We start from the raw sequence: 20,042 nt of genomic DNA on the forward strand, positions 1-20,042 counted from the left end.
AGTGATTTAGTGTTTTAGATGAAGAAGAGTTTTGGGTTCCTAACTCGGTGCTCGGAGCTTCCTAGCTTTCACTTTCTCAAGAGCTTCAACATCACAGTTCAGATTTCTCCAGACGACATGGCTTCTACTTTGGAGTTGGCACATGGTACCACTGTAGGTGCCCCCCAGCCACCTACTTGTTGTTTTGAGATCTGTGATGTTTGTCAATTTTGGGCACATATATGGGGTTTATAGTGTAGGGTGAGAGCGGAAAGTGCACAAGTGATAGAGAAGGTGCAAAAGAAGCAAACGATGGAGCTCTGTCAAGCATGTTGAAGGAAGATAAACGTAGGTGTTCAAGTGCAGGCATTGCAGGAAAATGAAAGAGAGAGAGAGAGAGAGAGAGAGAGAGAGAGAGAGAGAGAGAGAGAGGATATGTACGATTTGGGAAAATGGACTTAGTCTAAAGTTTGGACCAACCTTTCCTTTATTAATGTGACCTTTTAGAATAGTGGCCAGTTTAATGTGAACTTGGCCAAAGAATAAAATTATACAAAGAGGGGTTATATAGGGCCTTTAGACCCAACAACCTCCCACTTAAAGGCATAAATGATGCTTTTAAGCTATCTAATTCCCACCATCTATATGCAATGCTCGTGTTGAGCCTTAGCAAGACTCTTGGTGAGGAAGGTTGTCTTGCATCTTGATCTTACTCAAAGTGACTAGACCATCTTCCAATACCTAACGCATGAAGTGGTACCTCACATCAGTATGCTTGGTATGAGCATGAAATATGGCATTTTTGGCCAAATAGATAGTACTCTGGCTATCACATCCCAACGTTAGAGTACTATTAGTCATGCTAAGTTCTTTTGCAAGTCTACCCAACCAAATAGCCTCCTTGGAAGCTTCAGTAGTAGCTGAAATATATTCAACCTCAGTAGTACTCAGTGTGACAATCTTCTGCAACTTAGAACACCAAGAGAATACTCCACCAGCAACTATAAATACATATCCACTGGTAGATTTCCTTGTGTCTAAGTCACCTGCCATGTTTGCATCACAAAATCCCTGCAACTTTAGGTCACCTTTTCCATAACAGATACATTTGGATTTTGTACCTTTCAAATATCTTAAAATACATTCGACGGTTTGCCAATGTGCTTTGCCAGGATTTGATTTGACATGTATCTACTAACAACTCACACTACATAAGCAATATCGGGTTGCGTAGCAACCATGGCGTACATGAGAGAACCACAAGCTAAAGCATATGGGATAGCCCTCATAAAGTTGGCTGCTTCCTCATCTTTTGGGCAATCATCTTTACTCAATTTCACATTTGGATAAAATGGCACTCCAAGTGCTTTCATATCAGCCATATTAAATCTTTCCAGCACTTTATCAATCTACTTTTCTTGAGACAGAAATAACAATTTATGCTCTCTATCCCTCTTAATTCTCATGCCCAAAATATGCTCACATTTGACCCCAAATCCTTCATAGCAAAAGCAGATTTCAGCTAGTCTTTAAGTACATTCAAAGAACTTTTATTCTTGCCAGCAATAAGCATGTCATCAACATAAAGAACCAAAATAATGGGAATGCCATTCGCATCATTCTTAATGTATAAACATTGATATGCATGGTTACGTTTGAAACCTTGTCTAAGCATAAAGGAATCAAACTTGTTATACCATTGCCTAGAAGATTGCTTCAGCCCATAAAGACTTCTCAATAGCCTGCAAACCAGTTCTTCTTTACCTGGAATTACATAACCTTCTGGCTGCTTCACATATAGCTCTTCCTCAAAAACGCCATGCAAGAATATATAGCTCTTACTCTAATTTGTTTTAGAGTTAATATAGAGTTGTTTTGCATTTTTCTTTTATTTAGTATATTATAAAAGTAAAAATAGAAAATTTTCTCAAAGCTCAATTCACAGAGTAAAGGCGCAATGCTAGAATAGAGCAAATGAATCATCAAAGACAACTGGTGAATCTTCAAGGTCCAATAGGGATACAAAAGGGGAATCACCAGTAGAATAAAGATACTTCAAGAATATCAAAGCTAGAAACTGAAACAGACAAAATTAGCAACAGGAACATGAAATTCAATGCAGTCATACACATGACTACTGATACATATTTCAGCTGATAAAGAGCTACAAGGTTTAAATTTAAGGCTTCATCATACCTCTTCTACACAACAGAGTTACATGGTCAAAAGTATTACAAGCTAAAAGTTAAAGAAAAGAGAAAGTTACTTCCCAAAAAGGAGGTACATATTCTTAAAACAGTCTCCATCTAAGTTCAAGACAACCTCAAGACAATCAAGCTAATGTGGGTAAACACACATTTAAACAAGGAAGTCTTGTTCTTCTACCGAGCACCTCAAGAATAAACTGCTAAATCAAGGTAGCGTGCATGCCCAACAAAGCACCGAACCAAAAGCTTTCCAAGGACATTACCAGCATGTCCAAGGACGAACATTGACTAGGTGCGAGAGAGTGTTAGAGCTCAAAAGTTCAATAGTCCGAAGTCCTAAAAAATTCCCATGAATATGTATAGAATCCCATAAATCAATGTATAAAAGAGTCATCAATTGTATAAACAATGATGTAATGGGGTTAGATGAGGTTTCCAAGTTGTAAGTCATGATGACTCAGTGATTATGAGTGAGTGGGAGTACTTAAGTGAACTCCTAGCTCATTTGTAAGGACCAGTAGTGAAGAGACTAAGTAAAGAGCTAAGAGAGCTTTTCGAGCAAATCTTCTCGAGCTTGCTGCGCGCGTTCTCATTATTGTTTTGTAGTGATGCTTTATAGGTATGTTCTAATACTTATTAGCTACTGTTTGATCGTGGTCGTGCATATTTTTGTGGTGTGCACGTGCCTGTGAGCGTAGACCCACCTAGAGCGTCACGTAGTCATATTTGGCTCTAGAGAAGTCTGTTTCCAGATTCGAGACCACCAGTGGAGTCTACTCGACTGGGAGATTAGGGGTGTAGTGAGAGTCGTCACTTTTTGTGACCTGCACAAACACATATGCGCATGTGTTCTGAGGCTATTTGATTGACCTACAGAAGTGCTGTCTAGGATTTGACCATATGGTTGTGTTCCCTAGAGTTTAGCGATCATCTAATTCAAGTTTGGATCGATTCCGAGTCCGTTTGCTTACTAGATCTGATTTTTAGTATTTGGCATAGCAGATACGTTTTAGGATGATTCGACAAGACTTGAGTGATTCTTGGCATAGAGAGCTAGCCTAGACCACTGTGTGAGTTAGTAGGATAGTTGAGGTAGAGTTTCGTTACCCCTAGAGATCACAATAGTTAGTTGTAGTTAGATTGCCTAGTAGAGTACACACAGTAGGAGATTAGCGATAGTGCACCGTTTGGTATGATTGGCCTGACAAGCCAGGTTATCCTCCGTATGTTTCTAGTCCATGGTCCCCTCTGGTATTGACTCGTAGTCAAGTTGTCTTCTGAGGCCACTACACTATGATGAGGTGATGGTGTCCACTCTTATTGGCTAGTGACAACAGCACATGATAGGTTGAGTATGGATAGCCTTAAACAATATATGTATATATGTATATATGTATATATATATATGTGTGTGTGTGTGTGTGTATACACATACATACATACATACATACATACATACATACATACATACATATATATATACATACATACATACATACATACACACACACACACACACACACACACACACACACACACACACACACACACACACACACACATACATATACATATACATAATGTATATATGTGTACGTATACGTACGTACATACATACACACACATAGAGAAGAACAAAAGTACATAACCTCCCCAAAAATGCTTAGCCGTGATCTTTCCCTTCCTCACATCCAAAGTTGACAAGGATGTTGCCTGTCTCACTTGTCATTGATAGCATGCTCTAGGCCACACACTCTCTTTCCATTCTCTCTTTATGATTGGTTGAACTGGAATGCTCATCCTTCTTATGTGTGGTAAAAAGTATGGTTTTTTTTTTCTTGTTGTTATAAGTATGGAGCCTAGAAAGCCTTACCTTCCTTTTTTTCTGCAATTGCCTGTTCTATTGTTTTTTCTTGAATTTGATCCATGTCTTGCCTTTAGACTTAGTGGAAGTAGGTTTATATTTTTTCCGTAAATGTATTGGATACAACAAGTCCCCCTTTATGCATGGGTTGAAGTGAAAAACACTACTTATGCGTGGGACAAAGTAAGGGTTTTTTTAATAGCTTGTACTATTGCTTTTTCTTGAATTTGATCCATGTATGGAAGGGCTTGCATGTACGCTCCATGGCTATGTGATGTTGGCTTTGCTCTTGTGTGAAAGAACTTGCATGTTGTCCATATAACTCTACAATGTTGGATTTGGTTCATGTATGGATTAACCTAGTCTAATAGTTTGTAGCTAAGTGATGGTGGTAGCCCTGTTGCATGAAGAACCTTATATCTTAGCAAATGATATGTTGTCCATTCAACTCTACAATATTGGATTTGCTTCATGTATGGATTAGCCTAGTCTAATAGTTTGAAGCTATAAGTGATGGTGGTAGCCCTGTTGCATGAAGAACCTTGCATCTTACCAAATGATGTACCTCTTATAGTCATGTTGGTTACGTTACATGTTGATACATAATGCTTTGGTCAATCACATTCATAATTAGTTATGTTGCTTTGATTCCTTGTAATCACAATATGGTTGGTATTAAGTTCACATCATAAAGGAATGCTTGATTTGTGCATAGGGAAAACAATAATTAATTGGACCCTAAGGTTTAATCACAAAATATAGCATTGACCTTAAAGCTTGGATATATTTCAACTTTGGAGTACTTGTCCACATGGTAAGGTAAAGTTTAATGCATGAAAAGAAATTAATTATCCTTACAGTTGCAATTCACCTCAACGAATTTTGATATTCAATGGAAGAATAAAACTTTTTGCTAAAAGGAAACTTTGCTAAAATTTTAAGAAATGAATTAAAAACAATGACTATTGAACTGCATAAAACCCTCCTCCTTGAAGTTGATTTTTAAAGTTGTGAATGCTAAAAGAATCAAGAGGAGTACTATAGCTTTGGGGGAGGAGTAGACTCTCTCTCTTGTTAACTTAAAAGGGGCAAGGAAAGGCTAGAAAATGAGGTCAGAGTTGATGCTATCTTTCTCAAAGGCTGAGAGAATTTGCAACCCTCAAACAACACGGAGGGAAACATTGAGAGGGAGGAGGAGATCACTTATTCAATCTTATGAACAAACAACTATTCAAAACTTTTCAAGAAACGTAGATTTGGTTGCCACTGTTGAAGTGACTACACAGACTATGGTGGTTGAACCCACCACCTTGGTGATGCAAGCTCAACCCTCTTCCAACTAAGCTAGCCCCTTTGGGCAACAAGTAGCCATTGCTAAACAAGAAACGAGAGAGAGAGAGAGAGAGAGAGAGAGAGAGAGAGAGAGAGAGAGAGAGAGAGAGAGAAGTACATTACTAACTCCTTGACAAAATGATTTATTTTATTGGGAAAGCAATAGGGGGGGAGGCATGTGCTGATGCCACATGGTACATAGATTTAGGAAAGGAAAGGGGAAGGCGATGTGTGGGGAGGGATGTGCTGATGCCGCATGGCCTGGCTACTCATCCACAAGTAGTTCCCGCCATGCTACAATACCTAACAACCACATAACTTGATGAGATTCCTTGCCTAAAGTCACCATAAAATGGGATAGCTCTTGGTCATATAGATGAATGCTCTAAATCTATTAGACAACCCAAAAAAAACTTTGCTGATCATGGTAACATCTAAAACAAAGTAACATCACTTTCGCATGGTCCTCCCATTTACTCTTCACAATATTCCAAAAAAACAAACAGAAAATCAAATAAAGCGTCTAATGCTAAAATTCTTAAGAGGCTTTCCGTGCTTCTCTTCGCACACTTTGCCTTTCTCCTTGCCCTATGAATTACCTAACAACCGATGGGGCAGCGGCAGTCGGACTTAGAACCCAGATAGTGGCAGCATCGGGCGAAGTTGCTGAGCCTCTCGCTGATCTGGTTTGATTGTGGTGAAAAAAGTGTGCTTGTTTGCCTGACCTCTTGGTTGGAAAAAGTTATGGGAATTATATCGAATTCTCCTTGCTTTGGTGAGGAATATTTTCATAATGATCTCAAAGAGATGTTTGGATGGAACCTAGGACGTTATCTATTGAGGAACAAGGTATTGAGAATTTTACATTTAGAAAATTTTTAGCTCAAGCTTAAAGTTGAGGATCCAAATTGATATGAGTTCAAAAGGAAGATCTTGTGTACATCTTATGGATGTCTTTTTTAGGGAATGGTACAATACCATTTTCTTCTCTATATTGAACAATTTCCTAGGTTTAATTACTTCATTACTTGAAGATAAATTTTGGATCTCTTAATTGTTAGACATCCTTCAAGAACTTTTTTTTGGCTTCCCTTGTTCTCTCTAACATTTGGTATAATCATATACCTTTAAACATTATTTATCCATTCTGTGTGCCTTTATGTCAATGTGAATCCTTCCAAACGACTTCACAATATTTTTGAGACACCGTTCATTCTTTTATGGCTAATTGACACACTAGTGCATGAGGAAATGGAATTGTTTCCTGTTCCAAGATAGTTTCCACTTCTCTTGGACAACCTTGTCGTTTATTGGCACTTTCCCGTGCACCTTAGAGTCATACCTTGTCCATTTTACCTTTGCATGTAGCCCTGGAGAGTTCCCAAAGCGGGTCCCGCTAGCATCAAAACTCATATATTTTCTGACTGCTAGTTCCAAATATTTATCTGGTAATTTTCTTATTAACCTTGGGCTTTCCCAACTTTGTCACAGTGCCCCCACCAATAATTATAATTATTTAAAATTTAATTAATTTTAAATAATTAATTATTGCTTGTGGACACTAATAATGCAAAAATTGATTTCTAGTGCCTTGTATCTTTGGTTGGAGTGATCCAATGGCCATTGTCTTGCCCTGCATGGATTCACCACCCTTAGACCTCGAATGTTGTGGCCCAGATCACTTGTTTTACATTATTCTAGCTCTTTTGTTGATTATTTCTTGTGGTCTCCAAGTCAATCGAAAATAATCAAACAACTTTAAAATCAATTCCTCTGTTTTTTATTATTTTCTCTTTTACCTAATTGATTAAAAAAGGTAGAGAAATACTTTTAGGAGTTTAGAAATTAATTTTGATGACATTACCTCGCCCTTAAAAATCATAGTCATCCTCGACTATGGGCTAAGGAAGATAAAGTCATACCTAGTCCTTTTTCCTTTGGGTATTGGATCCCTCTTACCCGTTGACAATCTTCCTTGCCCCATAGTCGTCCTCGACTATGGGCTAAGGAAGATAAAGTCATACCTAGTCCTTTTTCCTTTGGGTATTAGATCCCTCTTACCCGTTGACAATCTTTCACAATGGACGACTAGTCCATCGGATGCTTGAGAGCCAGAGATGCCGCAAGCATGTCTCAAACTTAACCTCTTGCTCTTCCATAGTAGATAGGCCATATCTACTAGGTACTTGGGATCCTTAGCTGCCGCAAGCCAGCCATATTTCTAGCATGCATTCATATAAGCCTCTTATCACTTCCTATGTAGATAGGCAAAATCTACATGATACTTGGGAGATAGAATCTGCCGCAAGTTGATTACTAGTGTATACATATATAAACTTCTTTCTTTTTTTAAAAAAAGTACTCATAATCATGAGTTAACCAAGCAACACCATCCAGGGCTCGAATTGGGGTCCTTTGACCCACACACACACCCATTATTCACCTCACCCAAGCACCTGATGGTATACACATATAAACTTATGAACGTTAAAAAGAAATAGAAATTCAATTTAAAATTTGTTCATACCTGCACTTACCTTTAACCTTTGATGTAGTAAGTCCTTTGCAACCATTTAAGCTATTCTGACTCTTGTATAAAAAGTAAAGAAAGACTATTATGCTTACCAAAAGTTAAGGGATTTAAGGAAAGATTCTTCTTTATTCTTGGCATGGTCTATTGTAGCCATCTACAAGAGTTAAATTATCTTTTAACTGAAGGTCTTGCATCCAATGTGCATCTTCAAAATGATAATTCTTAAACTTAATAAGATACGTCCTGAAAGTCTTACCACTGCGTAATACCTTGTTCTCATGTTGAAGAATACTTTTCGGTTGTAAGATCTCTTCTTGATCTTAAAATTTTGGGGGCCCTTCCGTTATGGGTTGCATAGGTGCATCCCCTTTGTAAGGCTTAAGCAGGCTTACATGAAAAGCATTATGTATGAGCCATGTCCTTGGTAGCCTTAACTTATAAGCCGTCTCATTGATAGGCTTAAGAATTTGAAATGGGCCATAATACCTTTTTGCTAGTTTAGCATAGTATTTCTAGTGACCCATTGGGTGCCCTTGCTTTCCCTTGCATGTAGTTACACTTAGACATGCATTGGAAAACTTTAGCAAGGCCCAGTCGTTCTCTTTGAAGATCACTTTGCGTCTATGCTTGTCAGCCGTGATCTTTTGTTTTTGTTGTGCGATGGATATAGCATCGTTAACCCTTTGAAAGGATTCTTCCTTGCTATACTCGTCCACTGCAAACACATTGCCCAAATACTTAACTATAAATGGAAACTTAGGTCTTCCCTCTACGATCTCAAATGGGGTTTTACCCGTAAACTTATGTATGGTATTATTATACGCATACTCTACCATAGATAAAAACTTTTCCCATTGATCTCAGTGATGTACTTTCATGACAAAGGCTTTTAGTAGATCAATGATAGTTAAGTTTGCTATCTCACTTTGGCCATCTGTTTGGGGATGATATGGCGATGAGAAATTCAACTTTGTACCCAAGTTTTTGAAGAGTCCTTTCCAAAAATTGCTCATCATTCTTAGATCTCTATTGGAAACAATCGACTTAGGTAAACCATGGTACTTAAAAGTTTGGGAAATAAAGAGGGTTGCCATATGGTGTGCTTTGATAGTTTTTTTGATCGGTATGAAATGCGCTTGCTTACTGAACCGATCAACTATTGTCCATATGCTTGTATTCCCTTGAATAGATCTAGGCAATCCAAAGATGGAATCCATCGATATGCTTTCCCATGGTGCATCAAGAATAGGCAACGGTTGTAACAACCTTGATTGTTTACCTCTGTCAGACTTTACCTTTTGGCATACCATGCATGTAGAGACATAAGCTGTTATGTCTGTCTTCATGGTTGGCCAGTAAAAGTACATCTCTACTCCTTTGAGCTTAGCTTGAATCCCTCGATGTCCCACATATGGACAAGCATGGGATTCATACATTACTTTATCACACATACTATGTGTAACACATAGCCTATTGCCATAGAGAAGATAACCATCTTTTACATCGTATGGTTCCACTTTCTTTCCTAATGCAAACGCGGACATCACATCCTTGAATTCCGGATCTATAGCATACTCATTTAGCATATCGGAATGATCCTTGTTGTGAGATGTTATGGATATTGCATTTAATCTTGGCCTTCGTGATAATGCATCGGCCATCTGGTTGTGCTTACCAGCAATGTGAGCAATATGAAAATTGAACTGAGAAAGAAAATTTACCCACCTCATTTGTTTATCATTTAGTTTAGTTTGTGTAAGAAAGTATTTCAAACTTTGATGGTTCGTATGCAAAATAAACAGAGTGCCTAAGAGATATTGCTTCCATGTATCTAGTGCATGGATTATAGCTAATACCTCTTTTTCATAGATGCCTAGATTCCTTTCATGCTCATTTAATCTCCTACTCTCATATGCCATTGCATGCCTTTCTTAGAGTTAACACGGCTCCAAAGCTATGCCCACAGGCATCGCACTGGACCTAAATGCTTTTGACAAGTCCGGCAATACAAGTACTAGTCGAGAAATAATTTTTTCTTTAAGCTTTTCGAATGCATCATTTTGTTTATCCGTCCACGCAAACCTTACATTCTTTTTAGTGAGATCATGCAATGGTCCTGCTATGAAAGAGAAATTAGGTATGAAGTGTCTATACACTACAACAAAAAGGCCTCTTAGATGCACTTTTAGATGTGATTTTTGAATTGAGAGAAAATCTTATGGGCGCGTCTACCAGCCCATCTTGGTGCACAGATCGGATGCCGTAAGCGCGTGTAGTGAGCATCAGAAGGTCCCCAACAACAAAAGAACTCTACTTTTTGCACACAAATCAATGTAGAAAGCTTGCACGACATGAACAAGAGACCAATTGGGTGCAATCTCCCCCCATGCCTTGTGTGAGCGCTCCACAAAGCATGTATTTCATATATTAATAATCTTCAAGCTCAAATAATAGCCCAAATTACAAAATAGCACGCTTTAGCTTTTAAGTTTGCTTTTGTGTTAAATAGAATTAAAGCGAATGGGTGTCCAAGACGCGCGGTAGACGCGCATATACACGTATGAATACAAGCGCATAGGAAAACCAAAATTGTTATTTATTTAATTTCTTTTGTGCGTTTACCAGCGTATCTACATGGAAAATTAGACGGGCATATAAACACGTTCATAGACGCGCTTTTACACATGCTAATAGATGCAAATGCAAAACCAAAAATCTCATTTTAGAAAAAATAATTTAATTTCTTTTTATTAATTTGAATTATGTAGCGCGTGTATGAGTGCGTGTACTCTGTATTTTAGACGCGACTATAGACGCGTGCTTTCTGCAATTTAGACACATAAATAGACACGGAGAACATAACTGGAAAAAAAGTTTTTTTTCCCCCTCCCATACATCAAATTGTGCATTTGGGAAAAACACAATGGATTTTAAGGCACGAGAATTGAAAACAAAAATCCATGTATTCATTATAGATAAAACGCATTTACATGGGGAGTTTAAGTGCTTGCGACCTAAAGCGTGGCTGCAAGCAGTAGGCTCAAAGATGGATAATAGATATACAAGAAAACAAGGCCATAGAGGAGGTATGGTGCTCCTCTATGGATTTGAAGAAGAAACATCTTTGCTAGCACCACCATGGCTACTAGTGTCGCTATCCGCCCCCTCGCTATGCTCCACATCGGGGTTCACCTACATACACAAAAGATCAAGGTTGCTTATGTACAATTGCAAAGAAAAAGTTATACTTAGCTATAATTTTAATAGGAAAGTAAGAAAAACATACCTCCTCTGGCTATTGAATCCTCATAGCCCGGTTGTATTGCTCCTCAGTGATGAGACCCTCCTCATAGAAGTGAAGCCATGTGGCTGTGCGGTTATGGCCTCGATGGTAACCTACCTCTCTATGAGTAGGTATCCTACCAATGATAGTAGTCTGCAAAACAATTATGATATATACAAACAATTATGAGACATAATGTATTAGAAAAAATTATATAAAAAATTGAAAGAAATATAAATTTTAAAAAAATAGACATCAAAATATACTTACAAACTCTGCCTCCCATGACTCTCTGCCGCTCGATCCGTAATGCGACGATCCCATGGTTTCCATTTGGATGTGTCATTCCTCTGCGTGCTGGTGACTCTTCACTTTCTTTGCTGGTTTTTTCTTGGCTTTCTTCCACTCTATGCAGTGGCACATAGGTGGTTGGCTATAGGCTTCACGCCCCTCCTCCTGTCTCCGTAGTGACTTCCTGCCATGTGTCATGAGGTGGGATCTTTTGTCCCTCACTTTTGTGCATCCCCAATGATCCGAGAATCGCTGACCCTCTGGATTTGGGTACCTCCTATGGATTGCCCTCAACACCTCCTACCACAAGCCACTTTTCTGATTCTTGAAGTAAACAAAACAATCTTTATATGTCACATGCACGACGCTCCTCATGTACGCCATTACATCCCTTCCTTCATCATCATGGAATATGCCACCAGTGTCTGTAACTCTATAGTACTGGCATACTGGCTCCTCTACGTAATCTTCTGGTGAGGGTGATCGCTCACCACCTCTTAGGCAACCCCCACACAAGCCTCATCCTCCCCCTCGACTCTCGCTCCTCTCTCTCTGTCGACTACCCTCTGCCTCGCTAGATGTATGTGCTTTTGCAAATGCACGTGCGTCGGCTAACGCTTGTGCTTTAGCCTATGCATATACAGGTGCTGCACCTGGAGTACCTGCAAGTGGACTTTGGACATTTGGTGTTTGAAAAGCAGTGTCAGGCAAAGACGTCAGAGGCGTTTCAGACATGATGCTGAACACCTCGTCTGCTGTGGAAGAGCGGTCAATGTGTCTAGTCATCTCTCCCATGAAGTCTTCCTTACTAGAAAAACCTCCAAAAAAAGCATTGACCCCTCTGTCAAACAAGCCCAATGTATCATTCATGCGATCCAAATCTGGGTCATTGCTAGATGAACCAGGATGCGGCATCTGCAAACGAAACACAGGAAAAAGACAAATTCGTACAATTTCAGAAATAAAAAATTATTTTTTATTAGATCTGGCTGGCGCGTGTATAATTGCATCTGAGATGCAGGATAGACACGCTCTCAAATGCATCCCTGAGGTCAAACCCTCTGGTCAGAGCACGTGTATATCCGCGTTTGAGATGTAGCATAGACGCGCTCTCAGACGCGATTCAGTCAAAGCTTCTGGGTAGAGCGTGTGTATTCTCGCGTTTGAAATATAGAATACATGTGCCTGGAGACATGACTCTGAAGTCAAAGCTTTTGGGCAGAGCGCGTGTATTCTCGCGTCTGAGATATAGAATACACTCGCTTGGAGACGCGACTGTGAAGTCAAAGCTTCTGGGTAGAGCGCATGTATTCTCGCGTTTGAGAGGTAGAATACACGCTCTAAGAGTCGCGACTACAGACGCGATGATAGCAAACATAGCTGTGCGTCTATGTCTACGTCTATACTGAAATCTACACGCACTATCAAATGCACTCAGTCGGCTGCTTTCAATCCGACAACTGCCATCCATGATTTATTTTTGCTATAAGAAGTTCAATCATAGATCCTAATACAGAGAGAGAGAAAGAGAGAGAGAGAGAGAGAGAGAGATAGAGAGAGAGAGAGAGAGAGAGGACTCACCTTGGGTCTTTAGTGTGGACGGGTAGTGGCGCTTCTTCCTTCTCCTTCTTTCTCTCCTTGTGAGTTACTCTCCCTTGATGCTTGCTGCTTGTTGTCTCCTCTCTTTGCTTCTTCTTCCTCTTGTTCTCCTCTCTTTTGTTCTCTCTTTCTTCCTCTCCTTTGCTTTCTTCTTTCCCCTCTTGTCTCTTTGAAGTGAAAGAAGAGGCCAGTCACGAGGAGGTGAGGCATGAAGAGACTAGTGGAGGTAGACTGCATGTCGGCTAAACTCGAGCTTCAAAACGTGCAAAAAACACAGGAAAGAAAAGGTGCAATTTGAAAAGAAATGATTCAAGTATCTTTTGAATTTTGACTTTTGCGTCTATTTTCGCGTATATATGCGCGTCTAGGTTTACGTAAATGCGCTTATAGATGCGAATTTAGACGCGCAGATAGACGCAGATTTAGACACATATGTAAATGCATATATAGATGCGCATTTAGCTTTTATCATGAGTTTTTGTTTTTAAGATAAGTTTTGATGGTAAGTTCTTATCATAAGTTTTTATGTATTTATGATAAGTTTTGTGTATTTAAAATTGAGATCTTAGAATAATTAATACGCCAACTTGAAGTTTTTATGTAAATATATGAATAACAAATTTGATGTTGTCATGAATTAGGTTTAATCATGTTGTCGTCATCACCTAGTGTGGTGCATGCTGATAAGTCAATGAGCACATCCTTAAGTAAGGATGAAACATTACGTCTTCATAATCGAGATGCATGGCTACGATGAAAAATTAAATGCATGTGTGATCGTTGTCGAGGGTGTATTTTTCGAGCACGTCGAGTTGCAATGTCACACCTCAACATATATGGAGAATGGGACTGAGAAAAATCACCGGTATTCATTGTTTTTAACACTAAGATTGCTAGTCTATGTTACTCAATATATATCAATGTACATGTAACTCCCTTTTGTGCTTGGGCAGGATGCAGTGCCACATCCTCAGATGCTCCCTCCCGGGCGTCGAGAGGCTGCAAAACATCGACGTGAGGAGGCAAAGTCTTCAAGAAGAGTGGAAACTGATGACCATGATAGTAGCCCTCATGAAATGCCCCATCAAGTTGTAGAGGATGAGATTTTGGATAACATGGTACACAATCTATTTTCGCAACCGGTTCAGGGAGAAGGTTACTCTATGAAGTCAGATGACCCACTATACTATGTAGCGTCATCTACTCCATTGTATGAAGGTTGTACGTACTCCGTTCTTCGTGCGTCCCTCGAGATACTTAACTTGCAAACAATTTATGGATGGAGTAATGTCAGTTTGAATGCGTTATTGAAGTAGGTATCAATTCAATTTGGCTTATGAATCATAATATTAATTATTCTATTTTGAAATCAGACACAAATATATGTTGGTGGTTTTTTAACTCACTTTTAAAAATATATGTAGGTTATTATCACAAATTCTTCCAAAGGGAAACAAATTGCCAACTAAGAGAGAGCAAGTAAGACATTACTTGACATCTCAGGGAGGCCTCGATTATGTCAAGATCTATGCATGTGTCAATGATTATGTCTTATTTCATGGGATTCATGAGTTCACACGAGTGTCCTGTTTGTGGCAAATCAAGATACGAAGTGGAGATGAAGTCAATGGATGTGTCTCGTAAGGTTTTGCAACATTTTTTTATTGTTCCACGTATTCAACTTATGTTCAAGTGTAAGTCTATTAGAAAGCTCATGTCATGGCATACTAGTCATCGTTTAAGTGATGAAAAATGGAGGATCCCTGCAGACACACCGGCATGGCAACATATAGATAATTTGTGGCTCATTTTAAAAGAAGAGCCAAGAAATTTGAGATTTGGTTTAGGTATGGATGGAATCAATCCATTTGGCATTAAAAGCACATCATACAGTGTATGGCTAGTGGGATTGGTGAACTATAATATTTCACCATCCATGGCAATTAAAAAGGGACATGTAATGTTATCCCTTCTGATTCTTGGAAAGCACAAGGTAAAAAACATGGACATTTACTTAGAGTTTTTGATTGAAGAGTTAGAAATGTTATAGGAAAGTATTGAGGTGCAAGATACAAGCGCATCTGCATCCTCTAGAGATTTCATGTTGAAGGCCATAGTGTTGTGGACCATGCATGACTTTCCAAGATACGGAGAGTGTTTAGGTACATGTATATAACTCTATATTTGAAATTCAAGACTTGAATCAATTGCATATTATTAATTCACTTGTTTGTTCAGGTTTAACCACATCAGGATATTATGCATGTCCTATTTGCGGTCCCTCTCTAGTTTCCTCTAGGTTGGCACGTTTAAAGAAGGTTATCTATGGCAATTATCATCGATTTCTTCCTATTGACCATCCCAAATATGTTCTCCCTACTAATGGAATGACTCCACAATCTCTAACCATTCGAGATTGGAAGGAGATATGGATTAATGCCGACAGCCACCCTCCACTCGGCATGAGTCGGTAAGAAGTGCATTTCTCTCGAATGACTTTAAAGTATTTAGCATGATGAATTGTTTACATAATATATTGTTTGTTTGTTAGGTTCTCTATATTTTTTCGTCTTTCGTATTGGACTGAACTCAAGATCAATCACCTATTGGACCCCATGTGCATATTCAAAAATATTGTATCTACATTATGGGATCACTTGATAGGGGCTCGTGATTCAGTCAATGTAAGGGAGGATTTATGTAACATTGATCACATGAGACGAGTCTGGCCATGCATTGGACCTAGAGGAAAGATTGAGCTACCCCATGCACCTTGGATATTATCAAAGAACGAGGAAAAAATAGTGAAGGAACAAATATGTAGCTTTCAAACACCCACAGGATGTATGAGATGTCTCAAGGGAGCCTTCATAAAGAAAAAGAAAAGAGGTGTGGAGGAACTATCTGGTTTTGAAGTCCCACGATTGGCACAAAATGATTCAAGTAAGGGTATCTCTAACCATGAATATAGTAATTAGTGGAGTAACTATGTGTAAACTTTGGGATATGATGACTTTTTTCTCAACTAATCATTTGATCTATGAATATTGTTTACATTCAGTTCGTACTTCCTACTAGCATATCCCATTGTGTATCCAAAGATGTACGTGATATCATTTACAAGATGGGAGAGCTTGTGAGGTGTGTATACATTGTATTTTTTCATTATCTATTGCATACATCATGTAGTGAACCTCTTTGAATTTCTACACAAAAATAAACAATTGTCAAATACATCCTGACAGATATGTGAGCTCGAAGGAAATTGATCCAAACACATTGCAAGATGCTCGAGTATCATCTGTTGAGGTGGTTTGTTTGGTGGAGGAAATTTTTCATCGGTCCATTTTGACTACTCAATTACATTTACTCGTACATTTGATTGATGAGATCACACTTTGTGGGGTAGTTCATGCAAGGTAGATGTTTTTTCTTGAGCGCTTCATGAAAACCTTAAAAGATTTTGTGAGGAAAAAAGCACGGCCTGAGGGAAGCATGGTTGAGGGTTGGTTAGTGCAATCATCCCTTGTTTATATCTCTGAATATCTTGCTGAAGTGGATCCCTCTCAACCATGACTATGGAAAGATGATGCAGACTTGAGGATAATCTCTATAATACCTCAAGGAAAAGGAATGAGTAAAGTGCTAACAAAAGAAGAACTTCGTAAGTTAAATAGTTTTTGTGTGCTCAATAGTGATGTAATGAGCAAATGGGTGACACTATATAATGAAGCAAGGGCAAGAAGAAAAAGCGAAAGACAAGCATTTTGCACCAAATATAGACGTAATGTCTCATTTTCAGATCATCTAAATGCGCTCCTACGTCATATTGATATAGATTGGATACATGGGGAAATTGAGAGAATGGAAAAAGAGGAGGAAATTAATATATCTCAAGAAGAGTGGGAATATGCACGAGGTTGCTTATCAAAGGTGAGACATACTATCAATTAATTTGTTTCTAGTTATATTTTATATAATAAATTGACATGTTTGATCTTAATCTTTTACTACTAGTGCACATTATTCAGTGCTATTTGGTGTGAGGGTAAACATCTTCGAACTCAACGTATAGATGAAAAGAGAAATACCCAAGATTGTGGTGTCCTTGCTCACTTCGAGGATGCCAATGGTACCATGGAAGGTTATTGTAGCTTGATCCAATATATTCTGAAGCTTGACTTCAGACGATTCTTTATATCTGTACTGGATGTGAAGTGGTTTAAAGAAGTGGTAACAAATGGTGAATATTTCACAATCAGACGTCATCCAAGTGGTTTTGTAATCATCGAGTCTACAAAATTTCACCAAAACAAGAATGACACATTAGTACTACCTCAACAATGCAAGCATGTATATATGTAAAAGCTAATTTTTTTATATGTATACATGTGATACATATACACAATATAATAGGTATTTAAGTTTCTTACTTTTGTTTTTCAAATACAGGTTGGGTATCATCCAATGGTAAACAATAACCGATGGTGGTATATTATGATCCCTATATCTAATCGTTCAAAATCAATATATGGTAATATTACAGATATAGAGATAGCAGATGACTATCCAACAATTAATGATGATGTACATGATAACACCATAATGGATGATATATGTGATATAGTACAAGATGAACCTCACAAGGATGTTCAAGAAAACACAGAAGAGGACAATAATGCGGTTGATGATGATGAAGTTATTGAGCTATATAGCAACACATCTGATAGTGGGATAGATTTATTTGTTTCGTTACCTCTTGATAACATAGACCTAGAAGTAGATAGTTTAGCAAGGGCTGATCTCATTGAAGATGAGATGGATCATTCACTGTAACATACTTAGTTGGCTTAATGATTCAATGTGTATTCTTAATTCTATGGAAAATATCATGCGCACATGTGTATACTTAAGAATCAATAGTCAAGTTTAAAGCTAAATTGAATTTTTCATAATAAAAAGAAAGTATTTTTTATCATCTTCAAGTAGAGAAATTACGAGATACATGCAATGCTTGCTACTAATTGTATAATAACATTTGTGTCGCTTGCCACTAATTACTTATATTAGGCTTATCAATTGGAGGAACTACCATTCATTAGAGAGTAATGCAAAAATAATTATTAACTTTGGTTTTTTTATTATATTAAATCTAATTTCAGGTGGTTAAATAATTACGAGTTTGAAAACGCGTCTATATCCACGTCTATTTACACGCTCGTTTACACGCACATATAGACGCAATTATAGACACGCCCGACTTTGCGCGTCTAGCATGCACGTCTATGCCTCGTTTCTGTTGTGGTGATAGTATGCACACATACCAATAAAGCTTCTAAGCTCATGGATATTTCTAGGTATTGGCCATGGCTTTATTGCCTCTAACTTTTTAGGATCCATACGGATGCTTGATTTCGGATGCCTGATTCAGAGATAACATGACTAAGAAACGGTATCTCTTTCAAAAAGAACTCACTCTGTTTAAGGTTTATGAAAAGTTTATTATCTCTCAAAACTTGAAATGTTACCTCAAGATGCTTCTTATGTTCTTCAATGCTTTTGGAGTAGATGATGACATTGTCGAAGAATACTCCTCTATAAGCTCTATGGGTTCTAAATAAGTTGTCCATCATCTGGTTGAAAGTAGCAGGTGCATTAGTAAGACCGAATGGCATTACTAGATATTCATACAACTTGAAGCCAGACACGGTACGAAAGGCTGTATTGTGAATATCTTCAGGCATGATGCAAATCTAGTGATAGTCACTTTTAAGGTCTATTCTACTAAAGTAGATAGAACCTTGCAATTTATCAAATAGATCCTCTATCCTAGGAATAGGAAATCTATTCTTTATGGTTATCTTGTTTAACGCTTGATAGTCGACACACATCTTGTATGTGCCATCTTTCTTGTGTACTAATAACACCGACGAACAAAAAGGAGATGAACTTGTCCGTATCATCCCATTTCAACCAGTTCATTCACCTGCCGCATTATCTCCTCTTATTGAACTTGCGAGACTCTATAAGGAGGCTTATTTGGTGGAGAACTTCCCAGAATTAGATCAATACTATGATCATCTATTCCTCTTTTGGGAGGCATTTCCCTAGGAATGTCATTCCTAAATATATCTTGAAACTCTTTTAAGAAATTGGACAATTCCCATTCTTCTTTAGTTTCAACTTTAGACCCATTTGAAACACATGCATTCACTCCAGACTCTTTGACAAAAACCATGTAACAAGAAATAGAATTCTTTATTACTTTGTCAAAAGAAGATGCAACTGGTATAGTGCTTCCAGCACTATTGCATGTAAGTGCATAATCCTTGCCTCTATAACTAAAGAGGACTTTTCTATCAGGGAACTTCATATGAGCACCCATACGATCAAATCATGGAGTGCCAAGAATCACATCTTCATGTTTGAGTGGCGAGATGAAGAAGTCTTCCTTATCCACATAGCCTTGAATGTGAAGTTGTAGTTTCCCTATGGGAGGAGTAACAGAAACTTCTTGCCCCTTGAAGGCACCATCGGCTTGGATAGTATATCCCATCTCAAAATCATGAATGCCCAATTTAGTAGCCAATTTAGTAGAGATGAAATTGTGTGTGGAACCAAGATCAAAGAGGATTAGAGCATCAAGCTCTTGCACTTTGCCCCATGCATAAGACAGAGATAAACCTTTAGAGTGTCCATCCTCCTTTAAGACTTGGACTTCATAGGCCTTAGGAGTTTCACTCTTCTTCGTCCTCTTTGGACACACATGAGAAACATGTCCTTGTTGACCACATTTAAACACTTGTTCTCTTTGCAGTACTGTTCCATCTCCTCAGAAAGATTTGCTTGGCCCTTGTAGCCTTTCTCCTTTGTTTTGGCCTTCTTAGAATCGGGAGCCTTGGAAGCATTTGGCGTTGACGCGCCCTTCCCCTTGTGCTCACCCAATTCTTTCAC

At 38.4% G+C, this 20,042-nt stretch overlaps 1 long non-coding RNA gene across 1 annotated transcript; it reads right to left on the reverse strand.

Annotated features, from left to right (window-relative positions):
* Positions 1-5,512: 5,512 nt before the first annotated feature.
* On the reverse strand, positions 5,513-6,071 carry LOC148017700 (uncharacterized). The gene is made up of 2 exons (XR_015687740.1): positions 5,982-6,071; positions 5,513-5,685 (listed from the first exon to the last, which is right to left on the reverse strand). It is a non-coding gene; the product is annotated as an uncharacterized LOC148017700 (long non-coding RNA).
* Between the last annotated feature and the right edge of the window lie 13,971 nt (positions 6,072-20,042).

Source organism: Lygodium microphyllum, chromosome 21, assembly GCF_053477565.2.
Source record: "Lygodium microphyllum isolate KBCC chromosome 21, Lygodium_microphyllum_v1.1.10, whole genome shotgun sequence".
NCBI classification, from domain to species: domain Eukaryota; kingdom Viridiplantae; phylum Streptophyta; class Polypodiopsida; order Schizaeales; family Lygodiaceae; genus Lygodium; species Lygodium microphyllum.